Source organism: Pseudopipra pipra, chromosome 3 (assembly GCF_036250125.1).
Source record: "Pseudopipra pipra isolate bDixPip1 chromosome 3, bDixPip1.hap1, whole genome shotgun sequence".
NCBI lineage: Eukaryota > Metazoa > Chordata > Aves > Passeriformes > Pipridae > Pseudopipra > Pseudopipra pipra.
This window is the reverse complement of record NC_087551.1, coordinates 5477451-5496943: the sequence shown is the minus strand read 5'-3', so window position 1 is coordinate 5496943 and position 19493 is coordinate 5477451.

Sequence of the window (19493 nt, the reverse complement as noted above, 5' to 3'; positions counted from 1 at the left end):
AAAGTGGGAGTATAGCAGAGAGTATAATTCTTATAAATTATCTGCCATCTGTGGAAAAATAAATGGACATCACCTTTGCCCTTTCATCCCCCAGAACTGGCTGCACACAATCACAAATGGAGACAGATTAGGAGATGAGGAAGCAGAGGGGAGCAGAAATCAATTCTTCCACTTACAAATAATTAAGACATAGGAGAGTTAACGCCAAATTGTGGTTGTACCATCCAGTACAAACATAAGTAACAAGAACTAGTTAGAAGAGATTGAGTATCTGAAAGTATTCCAGGGAAATGAGTAGAAGGCAGCTTTAGTATGGGCTTCAAGTGAGTCACAGCTGGGTGCAAACTGGTTTTGAAAACCTGTTTCCAGACTTGTATTTCAGCAATTTAGTAACTCAGGGACATCCATTCAAACCCTGCTCCAAAATCCATCTCCCTGACAACCCAGCACCAGTGAGTCATCCTATTTTGGGTGACTATGGGACTGAGCACCAGAAGAGCTGCAACTCTGTTTTAAGAACATTTTCTTGTCTTGGACATTCCTGGGCACTGTAGAAGCAGAAGAGTGAAAGATGAAACCATGTTCTTCCCAACCAGATTTGTCCACACAAATCACCCACACCTACCCAAGAAGATGGTACCTCAAGCTTAACTTAATCCTTCCTTTGTGGGAATGGGAAACTCTCACTCAAATATCTTTCACCAGTGCACTTATTCCACTCTTACTCTCCTTGATGACTCCTGAAGATAACTTTGAAATTTTGAAAAAGCCTGCAGCCACAGCAATGAAAAAAAAGACGTTCCTAGAAACCAAATTCAGTTTTACCTTTAAGCTTTTCTGATTGAATATTTCTCTCCCTCACTCTTTCCATACTGAGTATTAATCAGGAAGGGTTGATTTGAAAAGAGAAAAATAATTTTTCTTTTATAACTGTGTATTGAATGGAAGATTTACCTCCAGTTTAGAGAAAGCAGAACTTAGTGTTTAGATTATATCTAAAGATAAAGTGCAGAATTCAATGATATTTCATTTTCTGGCTACTGACAGCCTTTATCAGACATTTCCTGTAATTCATTGCTTCTACAATCTACAAGTATCTTTTGCAATGAAGAAAACTGTTTACATGAAATTGAAGATGTTTCACTCCACAGCACCATTTGAACAACAGTTGTTTATGACAGCCTAAGGAAGAATTTGTTTCACTAGATTTTTGGTCAAATAATGAAATCCTTAAGCACAAGAAAAGAAGGGGGGAAAAGAAAGAAGAAGGGGGGAAAAGAAAGAAGAAGGGGGGAAAAGAAAGAAGAAGGGGGGAAAAGAAAGAAGAAGGGGGGAAAAGAAAGAAGAAGGGGGGAAAAGAAAGAAGAAGGGGGGAAAAGAAAGAAGAAGGGGGGAAAAGAAAGAAGAAGGGGGGAAAAGAAAGAAGAAGGGGGGAAAAGAAAGAAGAAGGGGGGAAAAGAAAGAAGAAGGGGGGAAAAGAAAGAAGAAGGGGGGAAAAGAAAGAAGAAGGGGGGAAAAGAAAGAAGAAGGGGGGAAAAGAAAGAAGAAGGGGGGAAAAGAAAGAAGAAGGGGGGAAAAGAAAGAAGAAGGGGGGAAAAGAAAGAAGAAGGGGGGAAAAGAAAGAAGAAGGGGGGAAAAGAAAGAAGAAGGGGGGAAAAGAAAGAAGAAGGGGGGAAAAGAAAGAAGAAGGGGGGAAAAGAAAGAAGAAGGGGGGAAAAGAAAGAAGAAGGGGGGAAAAGAAAGAAGAAGGGGGGAAAAGAAAGAAGAAGGGGGGAAAAGAAAGAAGAAGGGGGGAAAAGAAAGAAGAAGGGGGGAAAAGAAAGAAGAAGGGGGGAAAAGAAAGAAGAAGGGGGGAAAAGAAAGAAGAAGGGGGGAAAAGAAGAAGGGGGGAAAAGAAGAAGGGGGGAAAAGAAGAAGGGGGGAAAAGAAGAAGGGGGGAAAAGAAGAAGGGGGGAAAAGAAGAAGGGGGGAAAAGAAGAAGGGGGGAAAAGAAGAAGGGGGGAAAAGAAGAAGGGGGGAAAAGAAGAAGGGGGGAAAAGAAGAAGGGGGGAAAAGAAGAAGGGGGGAAAAGAAGAAGGGGGGAAAAGAAGAAGGGGGAAAAGAAGAAGGGGGAAAAGAAGAAGGGGGGAAAAGAAGAAGGGGGGAAAAGAAGAAGGGGGGAAAAGAAGAAGGGGGGAAAAGAAGAAGGGGGAAAAGAAGAAGGGGGGAAAAGAAGAAGGGGGGAAAAGAAGAAGGGGGGAAAAGAAGAAGGGGGGAAAAGAAGAAGGGGGGAAAAGAAGAAGGGGGGAAAAGAAGAAGGGGGGAAAAGAAGAAGGGGGGAAAAGAAGAAGGGGGGAAAAGAAGAAGGGGGGAAAAGAAGAAGGGGGGAAAAGAAAACCACAAATCCAAATTTAATTTGTCAGAAGATGCAGAAGTCTGAACACCACCTGGAGTGCTCTTAGAGCAAGGCCAACAGGAAAGGTCAGGTCTAATACATACTTTGTCCCACAATATCTTCCAAAAAGTATCATTTGAATATCTTATGAACAAAGTCAGCAGGGCTAAAACAGCCAAGTCTGTGGGATCAATGTCTAATTTTCCTAAAGGAGTTCTAGAAGCTTCACAAAGTCTTATTCAAAAAATTTAAGCCTTCTGACCTTAAATTTGGATTGGTCTAATTAGATGCATGATACATCTTCCTTCTGATAAGGCCAGAAAGTTCAGTTCTTCAGGAAAATAGTTTTTTACACCATTTTTAACAAAGCAGAGCACACAGATCTTCAAAATATTCAGAGTTCAGCTAAGTTCATTGGAAAAAATGAGTGAGGTTTTAGTATAATTCCTCTTTTCTTTAAGACTACTCACACCACTGCCATCCTCAATAACAATACTACTTGTTTGTTTTTCTTTAAATAGGATTGTGTGCAAATGTATAGAGTTTGCTTATGCAGGAACATCTTTCCAGAGATGCAAAGACTGGCTTTTAAGAGTGCCTGGCACTCAGAAGCTTCTGGCATCAAACTGAACACAAATTTTTCAAAGGAAGATGAGCACTAAATACTCAGCAGCTTATGAAAAACAAGTCATATTTGAGCCTTTCTGAAAGTCTGTCCTTGATTATGGAAACTCAGTAAGATCAATTCTGAGAAGGGAGACTCATCACTGCTCACAAAACACTGCTGCTGGACCATATGAGGATTTGGCAAGAGCAGCCTGCATTCTTCACTGTCAGCTTCAACCAGGACTAAATGAAGACAAGGCTTTCAGTTAAGGTAAACGCTGATTTTTTAATATTTAATAAAAACACCCCATTCCTACAAACCCATTATCTAATGAAAAACAGCTCTGCCTGCAGAGTAAAATGATAAAGAAGAGGAGCTTAAACTTTAAAAGGAACAATGCAGTAAATTACTACATTCAGGAATTATATCCTTCACTGATGTAAACTGGCACAACTTCAACAGAGACCTGTTGATTAACATCAGCACACGGTCTTGTCCAACCTGTTCAGCACCAACAAACTCGTGCATTCGTGTGGTAGTAACCTCAGAATATCTAATATTTGCTCTCTGCTGTCAGCAGGTATTAGTCAAAGAGAGAGATAACTCATAAATTATAAAGAACAATAAAAGAAGTTTTTCTTCCCCATTTTGTACAAATTCCAAAAATCTATTTTCTTTTCTTGTACTTGGGTTATTTTTGCTCGTGGAGGCTTTGGGACAGCAGCAGTGGAAACTGAAGCTGTCTGGTTAATCTGAGGTCAAATTTTGTGTAGGCAGCTGCAATCCAAGCTTCCCCACCCTGCCCTACCACTAGACTCAACTCTGACCTGCTGGGACCACCCCCTCACTCCTGCAACAGCTCAGTCCACATTTCTACAGAGTGAGCACAGACAGCTAAAATGCCAAAATATCTATGTGTGAAAATACATACACACTGTCAGGCCTCTGAGTTTTTTGGCTGGAAGATAACCAAGACCACCAAATGCATTTGGCAGTCTGGAATCTACTGATGAACCAAGTCACTTAGCACATGTACTTGGTCCTTGTGAACAAGCTACAGTTTTGAACTCAATCAGTGGTTTAAAGGGAAAACACACACACAGTCACTGCCACCCCACAACCTCACACATCCACAGCAAGGCTCTGAAGTCCTTCTAAATCTGTGACAACTGAAAAAGTGTTCAGTGCCCCAAACTCATGACTACCATATTCACAGCAAACTGCTGGGTCTTGAGCACTTCTGAAGTCAAACCACTGGTTCAGGGACCCTTAAATTTGAATTTCCTAGGGTATCTAGGTGATCAGTCTGATGTTTTCCTGACACATGGGGATGGTCTTCAGGAACTGGGAAAATCCCATGCTAGAAACCTACAGTAAATTCTGGCTTCTGGACACCTCTGTTACATCTGTTACTTTAACACTGGAGCTCGTGACCAAGGTCAACCTCACTGATTTCAGTGATGGTCTCTCAGCTGTAGAAAGACCATCAGCTGTGGAGAGCTGATCCCCTCAGTGGCTTAGCCAGAGGAAGGGCAAGAGGAAGTTTAACCATCCTCATTTTACAGGTGGGAGACTGAAGCACAAGGAAGCAAAGGAGGGGCAGGAAAAAAAGGAAAGATGTAAGTGATATGTTCAAGGCCACCCAGGAAGACTCTTGCAGAGCAAGCACATGAATCCACATTTCTCACTCCACCCCGTTTCCCTCCTCTCTGCATACAAAGTCTCCACTCTTGGAGCTGTGGGAAAGTTTCTATGGGTCAGTGCTACTGTGTATGGTGGTTACCCAGAGGAGCCCATGTCCTCACAGGTGCAGAAGGATAGAAATCCATTTGCAGCTCTCAAATCAGTCCAGCAGAGAAAGGACCAGTGTATAAGAGCACTCACATCCTGCTCCCTGGGCTCCAGGAAGGAGACAGAGCTGGCAACAGAATCCTCAGTAAGGACCACACTGAAAAAAAAAAAAATCACAGGGAAGCACAGTCCATGAGCATTTCCTGATCAACATCAGATGCTGAAGAAGTGGGAGAACAGGAGGCACCTAAATAAGCAATTTAAAAGGCCAATTCTGCCTATTTTAGAGAAAGATCAGCACAGGCCGACAAAGACAGTGGAGCTAAAAAAATGCAGAATCTAAGTCCAGCTGGGCAGATGATCCCTGCATTACTTTTGGGAAAATCACTCCAACCCTTCCCCTTCACTGGTTTCAAACCATAAATGTCTTGAGGCAAGGACTGTGATCAGATTTGTCTTCATTCCACACTGACCTGTGGGATAGTTGTGTGGGTTTCCTGCACAGGGAAGACACTTTATGTGCCTGGACAAGGCAGTCCCAGCAACTGCAGCATTTAAGAATTACTATTACAGGGTTTTCAAATGCACAGGAAAAGTGCTGGGTTGATTGTCTTCCATCCAGGATGCCAAATCAAAAGATACCCAACCAAGCTTTAGGTAACATCTATAGTGCCACTGACAGCCCAGAGTTCCCTGCCTCTGACAAGCAAGGAGGGCTTTCCTTTAAGAACAAACAGCACACCAAAATCAAGCAGATCAGTAGTTAGCTACAAGCTAGTTTTCAGAAAATACAGGACATTATATCCACCACTAGGCTTTGGTCTACACACCAGGGACAGCATCTGGGAGAACCAAACATTGCATTCATTTCAGCATCAGTGCAATCATAGCAACAGTGCAATTTTGAAGCAGATCCACCAACTGTCCCCACAGATCCCATCCAGGCTTGCCTCAGTGTGGTTTGGTGTGGCACATCAGCTAAGGCACCTTCTCTCCAAGGTTTTGGGATATACTCAGTCCAAAGTACATCTCCCCACCAGCACTGATGCACCCACAGCAGAGCCTCGAGGGGCTCAGCCCTGACTGCTTTGATCTCCTGATACTGCACCAGATTAACCACTCACAAAGTCAAAGCCAATGCAACTCGGAAATTACGGAGAATTAATTGCTCTGTTGATGTGAGCATTTTAATAAGAAATAATCACCATGAGCAAAGAGATAAAAGTGAAAAGCAAACTAGAGAAAGATTCCTGCGGTCAGAGCAGTTTGGCAACGTGTGAAAACTGAAAATGTAATAACCAAGGCACAGCACACAAGTCTTGTCTGAACTACTGTGAGAATGGCTTTCACCAGGAAAGGTGGTCTTCTGAGAACAGCAGAGTTCTGTTCATAGAAAAGAACAGTTCTCCCTCTAAAAAAACCAGGTTGTGTGTAGATATGTTTCCTCCAGAAATACAAATTTCAATTCTTTTTGTACTTCTTCAGAAGTAGAAGATTTGCTGAAGTCATGAAGTGTTTTGAGTCAGAAGAGGAACAATGAAAGCCATTAGGTATTCATTTTATCTAGATCAAGTGTCAGACTGCTTGAATTTCTGCTTTACTAACATATCAGGCTTTTATTCTGACTTACAGGCAAGTTAATCTTTGAGATAATGAACCTCTTACAAAAGGAAAAATTATCACCTACACTCTTAAAGGAGAAACAGAGTAAGTATTTCTACCTTATAGAAGTGTCAGCTGGTTCAAAACCTGACACACAAGATCCCACACACAGACCTTTCCCCTGTATAATTCACCCAAAATCTGGAAAAAAAACCCAAAAAAACAAACCACCCCCCCAACTAAAACCAAATAAATGCACACCTTCAGAATTGCCTCAGCATTTCCCCAGCCAGCATTTTGTCAGTGTTAGCCCATTAACGTCAACAGTTAGTCCCACAAAAAACAAGATAAGAAATTGCCTTTCTAGTGATGTCACAGTGATGAATAAATTAAGCAAAAGTTGGAAAAACAAATGCAAATTAAAAAAATCTCAGCATCAAACTTCATGCACACACTTCAGCTTAGAAGGAGGGAAGACTTGGCCTCCTGTTGTCCACTCATTCCTGATTTCATTGAATGCCATAAACACAACCATGAAAATCTCCATTTTAAAAAAAACACAAAAGAGCATCTATATGTGGTAGGACATGAGAGTACCCTTGAGGCTTTCTGTCCAAACTTTTTACAGGCTCTAATGAAATCCAAAACTTTCCTCCATTGCCCAAATCAATACACATTCCTTTAACCCACTGGCAAATAACAGACTGAGGAGAGATTCACAATGATTAATTAATTATTTTTTTTCCTTACAGTTTAATGGCATTCTAGGAGTGCCATGTCAGCAAGCAAAACACCCATATGGCTCTTCTTTGTGCCTTTTTGCCAGTGAGAAGTTTGCATGGATTTGGGGTTAAAACATAAACAATTCTAACACTGCTTAAACAGAAGCAAACCTCTGCATTTTCAAGCTGAACAGGAGTTTCAACTCAGAAAAGAAACACCAAATATTATAACACCACCAGCTTGATCTAACACAACTGGTATGACATTATAGTGCCTACTCAGGAAGGGGAAAGAGTTCCCATGTTCCATTAACCTTCATGGAAAGCCCAGTGCAGAGGTGATGAGGAGCAGAGTCACACTCAGCTATATGAAGCAGAGCATCCAGCCAAAATCTGCTTGCTTGGAGACAGATGGCAAATCCAGCCAGTGCTCAAACTCCAGCTGCATGCCTGAGCTCCCTCAGATCTATGTGTGGGATCACTATAGACTGAAAATTATCTAATAGAGCAGAGTCTCCTGGAGACCTGGGTTTCCAGACTCTTGTTTTCTTTACAGAGGACCACATTAAACTTACCCAGAACAAAGCCAAAAGAAAACAGTTCTCAAGCTTTTCCATTTAGAAGTGTTATGCACACAAAAACACACGCTGAACGGACTTAATTTTGTCCTGTGAGTGCAATTTGCTCACACTCTGCATCAGAGGGAGCAGCTGGGAACAAATTCCAGCAGGAAGGATGAAGAGCTCCCACTGCACCTTCCCAGTCTGGACACCTGCCAAGTGGGCATCACCCTCTTCCTTCTCCCTTTGCTCTAGAGAGCAGCTCCAGCTTTCCTGGGTACCCAGGGGCTCAGCACAGGAACATCCACCTGCCTTGCTTGTTTGGAGAGCTCCACACAGAGCCCAGGACCATGTACCCAATCTGTTGCTGGTCAGGTTTTATTTACTCAGTGCAGGCACCAACATATTGTGGACAGGAGTAGAACATGTCCACTGGCAGGGCTCACATGGAACAACTGCACCGAGACCGAGAGAGCATTTATTTTGTGCTTCTTCAGGGGTAGAGGGGATCTCTTTCATGGTTCTCCCTTAATATCACTTATTTTTCTCTCAATATCTTTTTTTCCTTCTATATCTGCCCCTCTCCCAGTGTTAATGACTTATTCCAGGTCCTATCAGCGACACCGCACACTGTTCAGACAGGAGCAAAGGAAGAGGTCACTCAGTGACACACACTGAGTGCTTTGCTTCACTGGTACTTCCCAAGCTCCTCACTCCTCAAAGTCTGGCCAGCTTTCAGCTCCCAAGGCTGGGCAATCCCACCACAGCTCATCCTTGCAACCAGGCTGGCAAAAACCTGGCAATGCCCCAGGCTAAGACTGAACATTTGCTATTAACTCTCATCAAGCATCTTAGCAAGCAACATCCCTCCAGAACAAAAGGCTGTCCCCTTTTGGGGTGGGAGGTACCCATTTTAACAATATGTAATACCAAAAAGCCCAATTGCCTTATTGTAGGATCCTCCTCACTTCTTATTTCAAGACATTTTTGCCCTAAATCAAAGCAGACTCATGCTTTGGCTGTTAGTTGCACTAAACAAAGCAAAATTACTTTACTTTATGCAAATAAAAAGCTTTAGCACTTCTGAATCACTATTTTCACTGTAATGTATTTGACAAGATTATTATTTAGAGATAATTAAAAAATTATTCATTTGGAGAAAGAATTTTTTTTTTAAGTCAATATTACCCATGGTATGAAAATCACATTTCCTGTACAGATACCTGTATTTCCATTTCTTATTACTGGCTACATCTATGAGGGGGTTTTGTTGGTTTGTTTGCCTTTAAGTGCATAAAATCCTCACGGAGGCTGGTGAAGGTACGTTTTTATAATAGCTTGAGACTCTAACTCCCCTGGAAGATCACCACCAAAACCTTGCCTCAAAACATGTTCTACACAAAACACTACAAGCAAATGCAAAACTGGAGGATTTCTCCTGTTCTGCGACCATGATTGAGTCTCTTAAGTCACCAATATTCAGATCAGAAACCAAATTTTTCAGGCAGAAGCGAATCTGAAAACAGACAGTACAAAAAGCAGTTCAGTTTGATATCTGGAAAAATCAATTTGTCAGCGTGAAAAGTCAAATAATTATTAATTTTCAAAGAACAATGGCGTTTAGCTGTGTGAAGTCCATTATAACCCTGACAACAAAATAAACTCAGAGATATGTGTATATGACCACGAAATAAGAAGGTCAGTGAGCACCACACAATGAAAGCCTTGGGCGAGGAGTCCCTTGGAAAAGGTGTGTTTACTTCCCAGAAACCAAACAAGTAGGCTGGATTGCAAAGCAACTTCTCTTTCTGGCTCTGACTGATAAAAACTCATATGCATGCAAATGGAGAGGAGAAGACAACAACAACAACAACAAGAACCCAGCCTTTGCCAAGCTGCATTGACCTGTTTATTCAGAAAGCTTGTCTCCACAGCCAGAGCAGCCCTCCATCAGATAGCTTTGTCCTACAGGACTTCTGAGCCATGTAAACTACGGACACCCTATCAGAGTGGCTTGCAAAGTAAATCACTTGTATGTAAAGTTGATGCAAACAAGAAAACCAAAACAATCCATCTCATTATTTTCTTCAGCCAATTATGTCAAATACAAACAAACAAAAGATATCACTTATGTGCAGAGAACACAGACCAGTGCTGGTTTCACAGAGGAGTGACCGACTCCAGTAAATTAAATGCCCAGGGCTTCAGAGGCTTCATCTGGTCCTAATTTTCAATTGGTAGTAAAATGATATGTTTTTTTTTCACTTTCATTGTAGCTTGTTTTCATCTAGTTTAAGTTCCAAGGCATCCTGTTTTGCAAGCTCTGATCTGCCACATTAAAAAAAAGAAAAGGACTTGAAAAATGTACGACAGCCGACATGGTGGCACCTCTAAGGCAGCTGAGCTCCTGCACTGTCAGCTGACTGGAGAATCCCTCTTCCCAAAGCCAATAAAATTTGGGAGCAGCAAGGGGTAGGTGGAGCAGAGGATTTGGCATCAGTAGAAAGCAACCAACTGCTTCATCATCCCAAAAGATAGGGAAAGCACCACCTCCTCCTCCGATTCTCTGCAGGACTGAACTCTCCTGTGCTGTATTTTGGCTATCTTGGGGTTTGTGTAGCATTGATCAACTGCTGAAAGCCTTTAGATCCATCCTGATACACTGTGCTCTGCCAACGGAGTGGGAGAGGACAGGAAGAGAGATGAATGAAGTTGTCATCACCACCAAACCTTCCCTCTCAACCACAGTGCATCATCCCTTACCTTTCCTAGTGCTGGCAGCCTCCAGGAACCAACTTCCCTGAAAGCTTGTGGAGCTGAGTCCATAACAGCAATTAACACCCTGCAGTTGCAGCACCTCTAATGCCAGGTACAACATAAATCACTGCAATTTGCATGAAGACAGTTAGTCTTCTCCCAGCACCAGCAATGACAAGCCTCAGCCCATCTCCCAAACAAACATTACGAGGGGACACAACTGTGTGTGCTCAGAACACGACTGTGGCACGTGCTGGAGAACAGCTGCAAAACGGAGTTGGGTGCCAACTGCAAAACCTGCCCAGGAAGGAGGATAAACACGTGGTGCTCAGGCTGTGCTGAGCTCTGGGCTGGGCCAGGAATATTGTCACCAGTGGCAGAGGGAGATAGAGTTACACCCTCACAGCAGCACGTTTGAGTGTGGCAGAGAAGTACGCTGAGGATCTATTTGTTACCCATAAAATGAAACCACAGTTTTACTGGTCCCATCCAGATTGAATTAGAACACTCCTAAAAGTTAAATTTGCAGATGTTTCCCAAGTGCCCCATCTCTGTGCAACGGGCCAGGCACAAGGACATTCATCTGAAAGACAGTATACCAGCATTTCCTGACTGACCTGAACAGTCTCTCCTGAACACCCAATTAACTGAATGATCTTCATTGAAATAGATTATACACAAACCACGTGCACATATTCACATAGAAGATTCCACTAAATCAAATAAACACTGCTCTTCAGCTTTCCCACCTCCCACTTGAAATAAGGCAGTCTAATTTCACATACTCTGGTCTGCAAAATAAATAATGAAGAAAGCAGCCCCTCAGTCAGACAGATTTCTCAGGGTGGGATTGTTCAGCATCATTGCTCCCATCACAGCTTTGCCTCCCACCCTGTTTCTCACTTTAAATCCTGCAGCCAAAACTTCTCTCACTGCTCTTCCATATATCCCTAGTTTTCTTTCCTCACTTGCAGGCTCACATATCTGCAGTGCTCTCAAGACCCTGCAGGACCTTTCTTGGCTGGTCTAAATCAGAGGGAATTTTTCTTATCCAAGTAACAGCAATTCCAGCCCACAACAGCAGAGAATTTAGCCTCTCCCAGAGCCCCTCTATCCCCATGTTCCTTTCATGAGCCCATGCTTCTCCTTTCCTCTAGGAATTCAGTATCAGGATTCAGGTTTTCCTCATTCATCATAGATTTGACCACAAACACATTGAAATTAACCATAAATTCTACATCTTATCAGTTTCCAAGAATCACATTTTGATTTTTGGGGATCTCTTTTTTTAACTCTGGCTACCTTTGCACTCCTCATCACCAGCTTATGATGGACAAGATAAGCTCCACAAGGAGAGGCTGGTACAACTGTTCTTTTTCATAACTATCTATTAACAGGCACAATGAGACTGAAAAGAAAATGAAAGCCATAATATCTGTCACTAAGAGTCTTTTTACTGCCTCTAAAAGGATCTACATGTTTTAAGAAAGTTCTCTGCCTCATCTAAAAGTACATCCATTTATCTACCTCTGTGGGGATTTTCATGGAAACAATTTTTGAGGGACTTGGGCATTCACTAAGGTCCCTTAAAATACCAATGGTTGCTGAATGTTCATTTAACATTGTTTTGTCTCAGCTCCCACTGCTTTAACATCCCTGTTTTTGAATACTGCACATAGAAGGGAGGAGAAAAAAGAACAAGTAGAGTAACTTACTTGACTTTTCCCAATTATTCACTAAATAGAACTGTAAGAAAGTTGCCTCATCTGTAGCAGTGCTATGCTTTAGTCATGCAGAAGTATTTGCCTTAATTATTTTTTTACAAGGACTCCTCTGTGCATTGGCAGGTTCACCTACTTCAAGGTGTTAAGTTTTGTCTTTTAAAAAGGAACATAAGCACAGCTGCTCCATTTGTACCATATTCTTCCTCTCTTGCATACAATCAGATGGGTAAGAGAGACAGGGAGGGGAAGAGTTCCACAACATAATCATTTGGCAACTTATATTATTTTCTTTCAAAGGGCATTACAATACACTTCTCTCACTTGGGGAACTTCAAGAGAAGATAATTATTCTTGTCTGCCTTGTAATATATATTAAAAATGTTCAAATGTGGCTTTCCAGGGAATTCTGCCAAATATTTTTAGGCACCAGACCCAGCTTTACTTAATTTTATGTTGCCTTCTTAGTCTATTATAAAATACCCTTCCATGCAGTTTGAATTTGGTAAAAAGGCTGAAGCATACTCATTTATATTAGAAACATAAAAATCCCTCTTTCCTTGAAATAGAGATCTTTAACTCCTAATGTGACAGCCATTCAGATGTACAGCAATTAAAGTGTCTCTTCAGAGCTTAACACACATCAGTGAGCTTTTACAGCCACAAAAACAAAAAAAACCAAGCAGAAGCAGAGGATTGGTAAGGGTTTTTAGGAGATAACACACCAAGAACAGAAAGTAGCTTTAAATAACTTTGTTTTATAAGCACTTTATTAGTAGTACAACAGTAGCACCTTGAGATCCTGCAAAAAACCAGAACCCTGCTGCATGAGGCATTATAAAAGCTTCAAAGATGCAAATCCTAAACCTTTAGTGTTGTCATCAGCTACAGTAAAGGATGGGATTACACTATAGTTGGGTTTAAAAAAAAAAGCTATTTAAGGTAACAATAATCCCTTATTATTAGCAATAATGTTTATTACAAGGGATAAAACAATGGCAGTGGGCAAACCAATCTGCTCCAAGGACTTTATAGCCTAAGCAAACAAGAATGCCAAGCACAGACACAGCTCATTAGACAAGTGTAGAATATGTAGAGTTGGGAAAAGATAAACTGTGTAACAGAGAGGGAGGAATAAAACAGATAAAGAAGTACTGAGCTGGCAGCCTCAGGACAAAGAGCAAGTGGGAAACAGAGAGACTTGTTCTAAATCACACACAGAGCAACTTGCAGTGAGAAGCCTCACAGCCAGATCCTCACTTGAGCATCCACCCAGTGAATTCTGGCATTACACTTTTTAAAAATTCAAATCTAGCCTAATACATCCCAGTGAGAAAGGCCAGGCAACGCTCATCCAGAACTTCTAAGGAGTCAGACATGACTTACACAGCAAGATCAGGACAAACCCCACCGTATTTTCATCGGCTTTCTGGATATGTCACTGTCTTCCCCCCACCCTTTTAAAAGCCAGCATCAGAAACTGTAGGTAATTTGCACAAAAGTCCACGTGAAATGTATTTGTTTAAGTGTTTATTTTGGCTTCCTAAAACGGGCTGGAGTCCAGCTCTTGTGCTCAGCTCCGCTTTAGTTATATTTGTCCTGTTATGCACAACAAACTTGGAGCCACATTTAAATATGAAACACTTTGAAACTGTATTAATGCAATCTCTTTATCATTAATAGACACATCAACTCCTTTCACAACTGTCCGTAGCTTGACTGGTTGACCTAAGTTGTTTTAAAGCATTTGTTTCACAGAATAGCAACGCTGTTTTACTTTTCTTAGCTTTCCCTGATAATGAAAAGGAAAGCAGCCCAGACTGCATGTTGAAAATTGAAACAGCTGAGTGGACTCCTCCTTGCCTCCCCCCCCTTATGTTTTCATCTTTTATGGTGGCAGACAAACTAAGATTTCTTGTGTTCTTCAGTCACTTGGCTGTTCTTTCCCATGGATATTCCAACAGCAGAATAATGTCAAGCCACGCTGAGCCAAGCACATGAATCTCTGAAGATTTCAGGCGAGCAGGAATGCTGCTGGATAGTCTTTTTTTGCTGTTAAACCAAGAGATTTCAACTGAACCTGGTCTCACACGTGTGAGAGTAAGAGTAACTCTCACCAGTGTCAACTAACACGGGTGTTTGGGAGGTCAAAATCGGGTCCCTTAAACACTGTCTGAAGAAATACAGTTGCATAGGGAAGCGAGGTGTTCCCTCTTTACCCTGCAGCTGCATATGCTGTTCACACTATTTCAAAGCACTGGACTTCAGACAGAAGGAAACCATTCCACTCCCAGCACAGCCAAGGGCTGGAAGTGCTCCCAGTGCCCATGTCCGTTCCCTGCTCCCGGCAGCTCCACACACAGCACATGTACTGTAGGATAGACACAGCACCCAAACTCACAAGTCAGCAAAAAGCCTTCAGGATACTCATTTAGGGCCTTGCCTTGCCCAGATAGAACACGTGGGGAATTGACTGGGTCAGGCTGCAAGACAGAGCCTTGCATCCCTCAAGGCAGGATCAGCAGCCTACAACACAAGGGCCCAGGCAGGCATCACTATTTACAGACCCAAGGATGTTACACAGGAATTAGTGGTTCAAGAAAATGCCCCTCCTCCCACCAGCTCCCAACTCAGTGGGATCTGCTGCCTCTTGCAGGAATAGCATATTGGCATGTTCTTACCTCTGTGAGGGGTGGCAGCTCCTACTGTTTCTACCCTTATGTATAATCTGAACATGAGAAGGAAAACTCTGCTGAGACTCCCCTCGGCCCCTCAAAGCAATGATAATTCCCTTGTTCCAATATCTCTAAGCCCATCACAGACAGATGAGGAACAGAGGGGAGCATTGCCTCCTCTCAACAACTACTGAGAGATAATACAAACGGAGAATAACCAAGAAGAAGCAAAAGGGCAAGTTAAACAGACACAGCAGAGCAGGTGCTTCCCTTAAAGCAGCCTCCTTCCTAGAGCACATGGTAATTAAGCACTTATTAGTCATCTGTTGCCCCCTTTTGCAACACCACCCCAATATCTCCTTTAAAGCAAGCAAAACCCTTGTTAAATTTTAAGCATTTTTATCACAGCTGTTTACCTGGAGTCATCTTGTACACTGCACTGGCACAACCAGGTAGCAATACTTTGACCTCACCAGTCTGCATGTAGAGGTTTTGCAGATCTACTCATGATGGTCACACTCTCAAGAGAACACAGATCCCACTGACAAGTCAGAGACCCTCCTCAGAGAGTCAGGCCAAGCCCAACACCTTTTCTGCAAGCATCCCAGGCTTTGGAGAAGATCCAGAAAACCAATCCTTGCAGTTCAAGGCCAAGCTGACCTCAGCCTGCCAGCAGCCACTTCTCCAGGTCTACCCTAACCTCCTTCTTTGCAGCTCCAGCCAGCACTGAACCCACAACCCAACAACCCCTGAGTATCAACTTAAGTGTAAGCCACACAAGGAAAAACAAACAAACAAGCAAACAACACACAAACCCACAAAATAATTAATCCTCAGCCACTCCAGACACAATACAGACGCGTTTTCCAGTTTCTCTCCCCCACAGGTCTGTGAAACTACAAAGCGTTTCCCATGTACTCCAGCCTCATATAGATCCATCTTAAAACAACTTAGTTGTGCAAGAAAATATCAAGATGAAGACTGCTTACCTAGAACAGGCCTTTTTCCAGCACAAAACTCATTCCTAAAGCACAATCTAAATCTGCTCTTGGAGGAACAACTCAGAGGGTGCATCTTCAGGAGAAAAAAAGCAGCTTCCCCTCCAGCTGTGCCAATTTAAACCATTAGATATTCCAGGTGATGCCACTCTCCACTGATTGAGCTCTTCTGCCCCTCCCCAGTGCCCCCTGACAACCCTTTGCCAATTCAGGGTTTAATTCAGCTCAAGGCATCTCTTGAAGATGGAGAACTACAACTTCATGTGTATCCAATTTAGGCCTGTGTGCAAAACTTGATTGCCCACTGAATTCTACAGAACTAACAGTTCTTGTCATCTGTGCTGCTGTGGTGACAAAAACTGATAAATTTCTACAGAAGACAGGTGTCAGCACCTCCAAAACCATCACTGCAAGATGACAGACTTAACATTTTGGTCATTACAGGCAGGCTTCAGTCTTCAGCAGTATATTCTCCTGTGTTATTCCAGGAAAAAAGAATCATCTTTTGAGGGGAAATTATACATACAATCAGGAGTGCACAAATCTAAAAGCCTTTGCTTCAGGAAAAAGAGGTCAATCTATCATTGAAGTAAAGGAACACTGATAAGGAACTGGTGGAAGAGATACATGGAGGTTTTTTTTGACTAGGAGACTCCACTAGCACTAAATATGATTGACAAGGAGATATGAATTATTTACGGGATCAGGAAGGGGGAAAAGAACTTCCAAGCTTATATAACTCAAACTATGGAATGTGAGTGCTTGAGTAGGTCCATAATCAGCCCATAAAAACACACAAAAGAACAAAATCTATAAATTCATTTCTGTGCAGTTGTGCAGGGGGTCTGCATGATGGATCAAAGGTTGACAGGGGTTTGCTCTCCAAAACGTTTGGAATCCAGGGCTCCGAACAGTACAGCTTATGCTCTTCATCTATCAGCAGATTATGTTTCCAAAAAAGAAGAAAATAGCCAAAAATTTAAATGCCAAATCACAAACTTCTCAGAAGACATTCTTGAAGAGCTAAAGGAGAATTGGATACCAATGTTTTGCAGTTAAAAGTGCTGGCACATTATAAAGAGAAGCCTTTTGTTAGAGACAGGAAGTTTAGTTTATTGCCTGGTGTATACAGTTCACCCACCACATTATTTTGGTCTATTTTCATTCCTCACACAGTAAAGAGGAAATTCTAAGAACATTTCATTGCTTTTCTTTGTTTGATGAACAGCAAAGGTTTGCAGTTAACTGACCACTGTATTGCTTTGCTACTTTTGACGCACAATTTCACTTCATATCGATCCTCAGGAGGATAAAACATTTGTTCCTTATAAAAATCAGTTGTTCCTGTCCCATTCATTTCAAGTTCATCCCTCGCCCTCGTCTTTCATTACTTCACAGAGAGAATTCCTAAATACAAAACTAGGGGGAAAAAAAAAACCCCTAAGTTGACACCTTTTTTTTTTCTAATAAGCAAAACTTCAGGCTTAGAAACTCTCAAGAGGCAAACCATGAAAATTTTTCTCCTCCTTGCAGTTTCCACAGAACTTTTCCAGTAGGATACAATCTGAAACAGAGAATATACTATTTAATAGTAAGATTGCTCTTCTGAAAAGCATTCATTTTCACCCAAACAGATAGTGCATCTTATCTACTGACTGTTATAACTCTGTTGTCTGCACAACGTGGCTGGAATTACAAAGCAGAGAGCTACAAAACATGCCTGTCCATTTGCTCTCCCCCTTTTCATCAATTCACAAGGTTATCCCAAATGTTTTTATACCATTCTTGCCTAACAGGAAAAAAAAAAAAAGGATTCCTCATAAAAGGCTTGGTTTCTAAAAAATGCTAAGCATTTAAACATTTATTAGAAACAGTTTTAGTTCCTCATTAATCTGAAGATGAAGTATTATTGATTTACAATGAGCAATTCATCCGATATCCATCAGCAGCATATAAAAACAGAGCCTGAGAATTAAAAAATGGGAGATGCCTGTTTGGCAGCAGTTTGCTGTGTCCTGCCAATGGCACAACCTGTCCAACTGGATGGAAAACAGCCCTGCTCTTTCTGTGTGTGTGTTCTGCATGCTTGAATGTATATGTCCCACTGATCATAGGCTAACCTACATTTATTTTTATACTACAGGATCAGCAAGTATGTATTAGATCAAGGCTTTGGGGACTTTACATATTGCTTAACCTCAGTCACCCAGGCTCTTAGTCACTGCAGAGATGGGGATGGTAAAAACAGATAAACTGCAGGGATAGATTGACACAGAGACACATCCCCATCTGTGCACATAGACATACATATCCCTAGGGCCTGATGGAACAGCTCCAGTGGAGTACAGTGAGCTTTGGATCAGGCCCAGAGCTCATATATGATACGGACTAACTGCCTCTGATCTTTGAAACCAGTTTTAAAAGGCTTACACAGGGGGGGAGCCTCCACTCTCTGACCCTGGTTTTCCACCAGTGGAACTCCATCGGCTTTTAGTGGCGTGTAAAACCAAGGTAATGAAGTGGAGAATTATGCTCACATTATGTTTTTTAAGTAGCTTATTAGCCTGCATATTACACCCTGTTTAGTGAGCTGGCAGCTGTGCAAAGGACTCTAAGGACCTAATTCACTGAAGCTGATATGACTCTTCCCACTGGCTTTGGGTCAGGGCCCTAAATCATTCTGAAAATTCTGAGGAGAGATATTATAAAGTGGTCCAGTAAAGGTAAAAGGGTGTTAATGAAAGTCCCTTGAGGAGGTCATGGCTTTTAGTAGTTTGAAGAGCTTTCCACACGTAAAAGAAGGGGTTTTTTAAAAAAATAAAACTTTTCAAAGTGTGCCAAGTGTTCCTGAATGTGACTTTTTCTTCTTTGTTACCATTAAAAAAAAAAAAAGAACTAAACCCAACCAAATTTCAGGATGGATAAAAGAAATCTATTTTTCAGTCTAAATAGATTTGTTTATAGCTTGTAACATGCAGTGAGGGTATGTGGTGGGGGTGGAAGGTAGAGAAAGAAACATGTCTGTGCCACCCCCATCTCCCTTGCTGCATGTTTGGCCCTGGGGGCGAATTTCCTGCCAATGTTGCTTGATCTTCCCTCTCAACCTTTCAAGGCTGCCTACCTCTCAGGTGTGCCAGAGTCACATCTCTCAGCCTTTAGGGCTGCACCTGCTTTCCCCTCTGTGCTGCCACTGGCCTTGCCTGCCTCCTCTGGGAGCCTCCTGTCACACCCAGCCCTGCTGCCTGGCCCAGCTTCCCACACACACGCACTTAATGAGCAGGTACAGTAATTGCCTTCATAACATTTTTCCCACAATGACATTTCTTAGTTTGCTCAGGCAAGATTTAGTGTTATTGTGCCAGTTCCTCGAGTCCTGTCTCAGCCCAAGTTCTCTCAGCACTATTAATAACTCCTATGGAGACAGGCTGAGGGAGCTGGGATTCTTCAGCCTGGAGAAGTTCTGGGGAGACCCTACAACACCTTCCAGTACCTAAAGGGGGCTTATGAAGAAGAGAGAATCAACTTTTTACATTTGCAGATAGTGACAAAACAAGGGAGGGACAACATTAAACTAAAAGAGGAGAGATTAAGATTATAGTTTAGGAAAAAATTCTTTACTGAGGGTGAGGGTGGGGAGACACTGGAACAGGTTGCCCAGAGGAGCTGTAGATGCTCCATCCCTGGAA